The 6,495-nt window shown below is 42.6% G+C and overlaps 1 pseudogene; it reads right to left on the reverse strand.

Annotated features, from left to right (window-relative positions):
* Window positions 1-307: 307 nt before the first annotated feature.
* LOC133063262 (heterogeneous nuclear ribonucleoprotein A1-like) lies at window positions 308-2,043 on the reverse strand (annotated as a pseudogene).
* Between the last annotated feature and the right edge of the window lie 4,452 nt (window positions 2,044-6,495).

Here is a 6,495-nt window from a genome sequence, read left to right on the forward strand (position 1 = left end):
CTATTTCTAATAGAATTTTTTAGAGACTGTTATACTATTTTCCACAGGGGGTCACCATTTAACATTCCTACCAACAGTGCGCCAAATTTTCAGTTTCTCTATATCTTTCCCAGCATTTGTTATTCCTATCTTTTTGTTTTTTTTTTTTTCAAGAGGGTATTAACTCTTTTATTGATTACACATGATAATGGATGATACACAAGCTTCATTCCCATCTATAACTTTTATCTGGTACCATAATTCAATTTAGATATATTGCATAGGATGTGCCAACAATCATTAATAACCAAAAAAAAAAAAACCTCCATGACTTTGCATGGGTGACCCTTTTAATGGTGAACTCCAGGTCACAACACAGTAACTGTCAGTTCAACTACACCAAGGTTCTGAAGACAACAGCTTCTCCACCAAGCAAGTTGTAAATAAATTTCAAATGGAACCTGGCATCACCCTGAAGGAATTCTAACTTCACACTGTTGGGGTAGTTTACCAAAATGGCTTCAGAGTAGACTAACTTTACACAGCACATTTAAAAAAAAAAAAGACATTTATTCAGCGTCATGATCAGACTATTACATTTAGCAATCAACAGCATGGGTGCAAAAAAAAAAATCTACATTAAAACCCTTTGTTGGAATGCTTTACACTTTCCACAGAACAGAAACTAAAATAACCTGTTATACAATTAGTCACAAGTACAGTCCTCGAGTTTTTTGCCCATACACATGAGTATTGTCTAAAACATGTCTTCTTTGTAGCAGCTAGGCCCTGCCACCACTGTGCTTGGCTGAGTTCACAAATCTGTTGTAACCTGTAGCTTCCCTGTCACTTCTCTGGCTCTCCTCTCCTGCTAAGGTTTGTTTCCTCGCAGTAATTAAAACCTTCTGCCACTGCCATAGCTACTGCTGCTGCTGGAACCACCATAGCCACCTTGGTTTCATGGTTTGGCAAAGTATTGGCCTCCACCACCATAGGGGCCAGAACTTCTGCCTCCAAAGTTTCCTCCTTTCATGGGTCCAAAATTTGAAGATTGATTGTTGTAATTGCCAAAATCATTGTAGCTTCCGCCACCTCCAAAATTGCTTCCACTACCACCGCCAAAGCCGCCTCCGCCTCCACCGTTGTTATAGCTGTCATAGCTGCCACTCCCGCCATAGCCACTGCCCTGGTTTCCATAACCCTGTCCACCACTTCCATAGCCTCTGCTTCCTCCAGAGTAACCAGGGCCGCCTCCTCCATAACCACCGTCATTACCAAATCCATTATATCCATCCCCACTGCCACCATATCCGCCACCACCACGGCTGCCACCAAAGCCACCTCGACCACTGAAGTTTCCTCCACGACCAAAGTTGTCATTCCCACCAAAACCACCTCCACGACCACCACCAAAGTTTCCAGAACCACTTCGACCTCTCTGGCTGGATGAAGCACTAGCCATCTCTTGCTTAGACAGGGCCTTTCTCACTTCATAGTTGTGGCCATTCACAGTGTGGTATTTCTGAATGACAATTTTGTCTACAGAGTCATGGTCATCAAAGGTTACAAAAGCAAAGCCTCTCTTTTTGCCACTGCCTCAATCAGTCATGATTTCAATTACTTCAATTTTTTCATACTGTTCAAAATAATCTCTCAGGTGATGTTCTTCAGTGTCTTCTTTAATGCCACCAACAAAAATCTTTTTCACAGTTAAGTGGGCACCAGGTCTTTGAGAATCTTCTCTTGACACGGCCCTCTTTGGTTCCACAACTCTTCCATCCACCTTGTGTGGCCTTGCATTCATGGCCGCATCCACCTCCTCCACCGTGGCGTATGTGACAAACCCGAAGCCTCTGGAGCGCTTGGTGTTTGGATCCCTCATTACCACACAGTCTGTGAGCGTTCCCCATTGCTCAAAATGGCTCCTCAGACTTTCATCAGTTGTTTCAAAGCTCAATCCTCCGATGAAGAGCTTCCGCAGCTGTTCGAGCTCTTTGGGAGACTCTGATTTAGACATGACGGCAGTGGAGGCGGGGAAGTCTTCAACGATGCTTTCTCGGTGGCGTCCACGGGCAGAAAAAGGGTATTCCTATCTTTTTTACTGTACCCAACCTAATGGGTATAAAGTGATATTTCATGGTGGTTTTGGTCTTCCCAGTGGCTCAGATGGTAAAGAATCTGCCTGCAGTGCAGGAGACCTGGGCTCGATGCTAGGTTGGGAAGGTCTCCTGCAGGACGGCGTGGCAGCCCACCCCAGTATTCTTGCCTGGAGAGTCCCCATGGACAGGGGAGCCTGGTGGGATGCAGTCCTTGGGGTCGCAGTCAGACTCGACTGAGTGACTAAGCACACAGCACGGTCCCTGGTGGTTCTGGTTTGCATCTCTACAATGACTAGTGATGCTGAGCACCTCTTCATAGCTTGTTAACCACTTGAATATCTTGTTTGGGGAAATATCTATCTAAGTTCTTTGCTCTTTTTTTAGTTAGGTTTTTTGTGTTGTCATAGGAGTTCTTTATATATTCTAGATATTAATCTTTTTATCAGATATATGACTTGCATTTCCCTTATTCCATAAGCCACTTTTTCATTCTGTTGATTGTGTTTTTTGATGTATAGAAGTTTTAAATTCTGGCTTAATCTCCTAATGAGTTTTATGATTTTAGAAATTATCATTTTTCTTGCAGAAATTACCATTCTGTGTATTTGCCACACTTTTTTTCTCTATTATCCAATTCTGATACCTCACCTTCTTTAGGGTTAGCATTTCTGAATCATAACTGTTGGCATCAATTTCCACAATATGAAAGAAATCTTAGTAATGGCTTGAGATAAGAAAAATAAGAAGGTGGGATAGGTAGTTTGTTGCTTCATTTGGAAAAATTAAGAAGTGACCGGGGTGAGTGAACATTAACTCTAATAATGATCTTTAACACTGCATAACATTCTATGGCCAATCTTGTCTTTTTTCCAATGATCCTGCATAAAAGAAATTGTAATTCCCACTTTACAGGTGAGAAAACTGAGATTAAAGAGAGGTATCTTGTTCAGTTTCACAAACGTTACAAACATTCTTCTGTTCTGTGCAACACCTCCAAGGAGATGTTTGGAAACCCTTCTGAAAATAAGTGAATAACCTCTTACCTCATTCCTCTCATTTGAGCCTGCCCTGTGCTACAAAATTGAGACTTGCTTACCTATCAGATGCAGGCATTGTGCTGTGAACTTCACATGCCTTAGTTCATTGATCCACCTCACTGTGCAAGGCAGTCTGAGGCTCAGAGAAGTTAAAGAATTTTGCCCAAGGTCACACTTCCAAAAAGTGGTAGAGCAAGAATTTGTACCAAAGCCAGCCTGATTCCAAAGCTGCTTCATCCCAAGTTTAGATCACAAAAGAGACCTTGAGTCAGAACATACTCTGCTTGCTGCTGCTGCTGCTGCTAAGTCGCTTCAGTTGTGTCCGACTCTGTGCAACCCCATAGACGGAAGCCCACCAGGCTCCCAGTCCCTGGGATTCTCCAGGCAAGAACAGTGGAGTGGGTTGCCATTTCCTTCTCCAATGCATGAAAGTGAAAATGAGAGGGAAGTCGCTCAGTCATGTCCGACTCTTAGCGACCCTATGGACTACAGCCTACCAGGCTCCTCCTTCCATGGGATTTTCCAGGCAAGAGTACTGGAGTGGGGTGCCATTGCCTTCTCCGATACTCTGCTTAAACTATCCTTATTATAAAGTACCTCAAAAGACCCTTTGTTGATCAAATTATTTTGCTTAGACTTTCAGTCCCCTTTCATTTGCTGTTTGTTTTAGAAAGGAGTTATAGTCTCAGATCTCTGCTCTGCAGTGAACTAGCTGTAAAACTGTAGATAAGTAGCAAACTCCTCTTAGCCTTGATTTTTTCATCTGAAAACTATCCATTATATCACGTACTTCATGTGGTTGACTTGAGTAGTAAATGAAATAATATATGCACAAATGCTTAGCAGATAGCCTAGCCCACGGTAAGCACTCAGTAAATTTTAGCTATTTTATTAATTTATCAAATTTAAAATACATTTTATAAACAAATTTGACCCATATAGTATATAGCATATACTATATGTCCTTCTCTTAGTCCTTCATGATTTTTCCTTGTTAAACAGAGTACATAAAAGGAGACTCACAGTGAAATCTTTTGCTGGAAAAGTTAACTACAGGTAGGTTCTGCATCAGGACTTGATACTGCTATAAGTTATTAAAAAGCCTAAGCAATGTTATAGACACACAGTACTTATTCTCTCACATAAAAAAATCCAGAGATAGGAAATTCAGAGCTGGTATGGCAACACCATGAAGTCTTTCAGACACAGGTTCTATCTCTTTGGTTTCACTAGCGCTAGAGCATAGTCTTTAACTTCAAAGTGACCTAACGGTTCAGCGTGGTTGCAGAAGCTCAGCCATCATGCCCATATTTGAGAAAGCAGAAAGGAGGAAAAACAGAAGAACAGACAAGGCACAGCTTTCAGTTCTAAGGAGTCTTTTGGGAATCTCATATAGCACTCTCATTTGTATATCATTGGCCAGTCTTTAATCAGTACTGGCTTACTGGCTTTATGTAGCAGCAAGACAGGCTTGGAAATGTCATCTTTTAATTGGTTTCATTTCCACCCTTATTAGAATCTGGTTACTAAGAAAGAAGGGGAAAGGGATCCTGGGATGGTAATTTGCAGTCTCTGCCTCAGAGGCAAAAATTGGTGTGCATTGAGGTTTTAGAGCAACTGTATCTAGAGTTGCTCCTGAGGCTGGAGAGAGTCTGGGGAAAGGACAGACTCAGGGATCTCTGTTTATGTGTATTAGATATTGAAGTTGCATAGAAGTTTATTTTGCTAAAACTGTTCTACTGCCTACAGTAATTCTACAAACTACTATTAGAAAGCAAGGGGCTATTACCATTCATTCCAGTCCACCAGTCCAGCCCACCAGTCATACCACCAGTCCATTCAGAATAAGACTGAAGGCAGGAATATTACATAAAGGAATAGAGAGAGGCTATACCAGGATATTTGAGGTAATAAAAACTTACCTATGTGCATGTCCCTATAGCAAATTAGAGGAGCAATCATCTTGAGTTGTTGTGTTGTGCTGTGGAAGCTGTGTGAAGAAAGGTGAGATCTCTTTCCCTTATGCACATGGCTGTACCCATTTTGATGTTGGATCTGAACTCATGTTATGATTACATTGGATTTAACCTCATGTGTGCAGAACCAATTAAATGTTTTAATCAATGATTCCACTGGCCTTTCAAGTCTTATTTTGGGTAAGCAAATGTTTTGGTTTTTTAGAGGTAGATCTGCATTCAAATTTCCTGTTCCAGCAGACTCACGGGGATCGTTCTGCTGTCAGATCATGTGTTCTGATTTCTGGTACTCTGTGCTCTGCCAAAGGATTGATTCACTCTTGCCCACATGTTCCTCGGGCCTAGTGCATCAGTAGATATTTGATAAATGTTTGTTGACAGTAATTGCTACTAATTATGCAATGCAATTGAGTTTTAAAAATGCACAGGCCCTCACTTTAAAACTGTCTTCAGAATCTGTTTGGTAAGATCATGTAATAATGAGGTCAGGGTTTTTTTCCTTCAGTGGCTAAAGTTTTTTTGAAGGATGTAATATTGAGCCTTCAGATGTTGAAGTCAATTCCAAAGAAAACAGGACTTGGAGGAGGACCCAGGAGAGGGAAGCCCGCAGTGAGCACTTGCTTAACAAAATACTTGCCCTCATGCTGGGACTGGCCTTCCCACCCTCTTGATGGGTTGCTCCTCATGGGGGCCCAGGTGCTGCTGCCAGAATGATCTGAGGTCAGGACCTTCCTCCTCTCCATCAAGGTGTCTCTCTCTTAAGCCCAGTGAACATATTTGCCCTGTCTCAGTTCAGAGTTCTGACACTGCAAAAGAAACCACTGCCTGGGCCCTCTGCATGAAGATACTCCTTTTTGCATCCCTACCTCATTGGTGGCCTACTCCTTGTTTCTTTGGAGGGTCCCCTTTCTGACATCTTTCTCAGTAGCTACCAGACCTCTGGGCTTCCTTTGTCACCATATAAGACTTCCTTTGTCTTCCCCTCCTGCCACCAGACCCCCAGAAAGGAGGCTAGGCTCTTATTGCCTGACCTCAGGGAGAAGTTGGAAGTCCCAGTTTCCTCAACCTCCCCCTCCTGCCACCAGACCCCCAGAAAGGAGGTTAAGCTCTTATTGCCTGACCTCAGGGAGAAACTGGAAGCCCCAATTTCTAGTGGGCTTCCTCCCACTGGAAGCCCCAGTGGGAACTGTTGTATATACTTTCTCACAAAATCACCTTGCAAAGACCGACAGGTCTTTGGAGCACTCTGAGCCCACATGGATCTCTAGTGCCTATTCTTTGGGGAAAGTTGCACCCTGCCTCTGACTAACGTATTTTTGAAACCCACAGGGTTCAGAAGTTGAGGATTGCTTGTGTTTCTGGGACACCATGTTATCAGGAAGGCAAGACAGTAGAAAGGGGATT

The sequence above is a fragment of the Dama dama genome, chromosome 10, assembly GCF_033118175.1.
Source record: "Dama dama isolate Ldn47 chromosome 10, ASM3311817v1, whole genome shotgun sequence".
Lineage (NCBI taxonomy): Eukaryota > Metazoa > Chordata > Mammalia > Artiodactyla > Cervidae > Dama > Dama dama.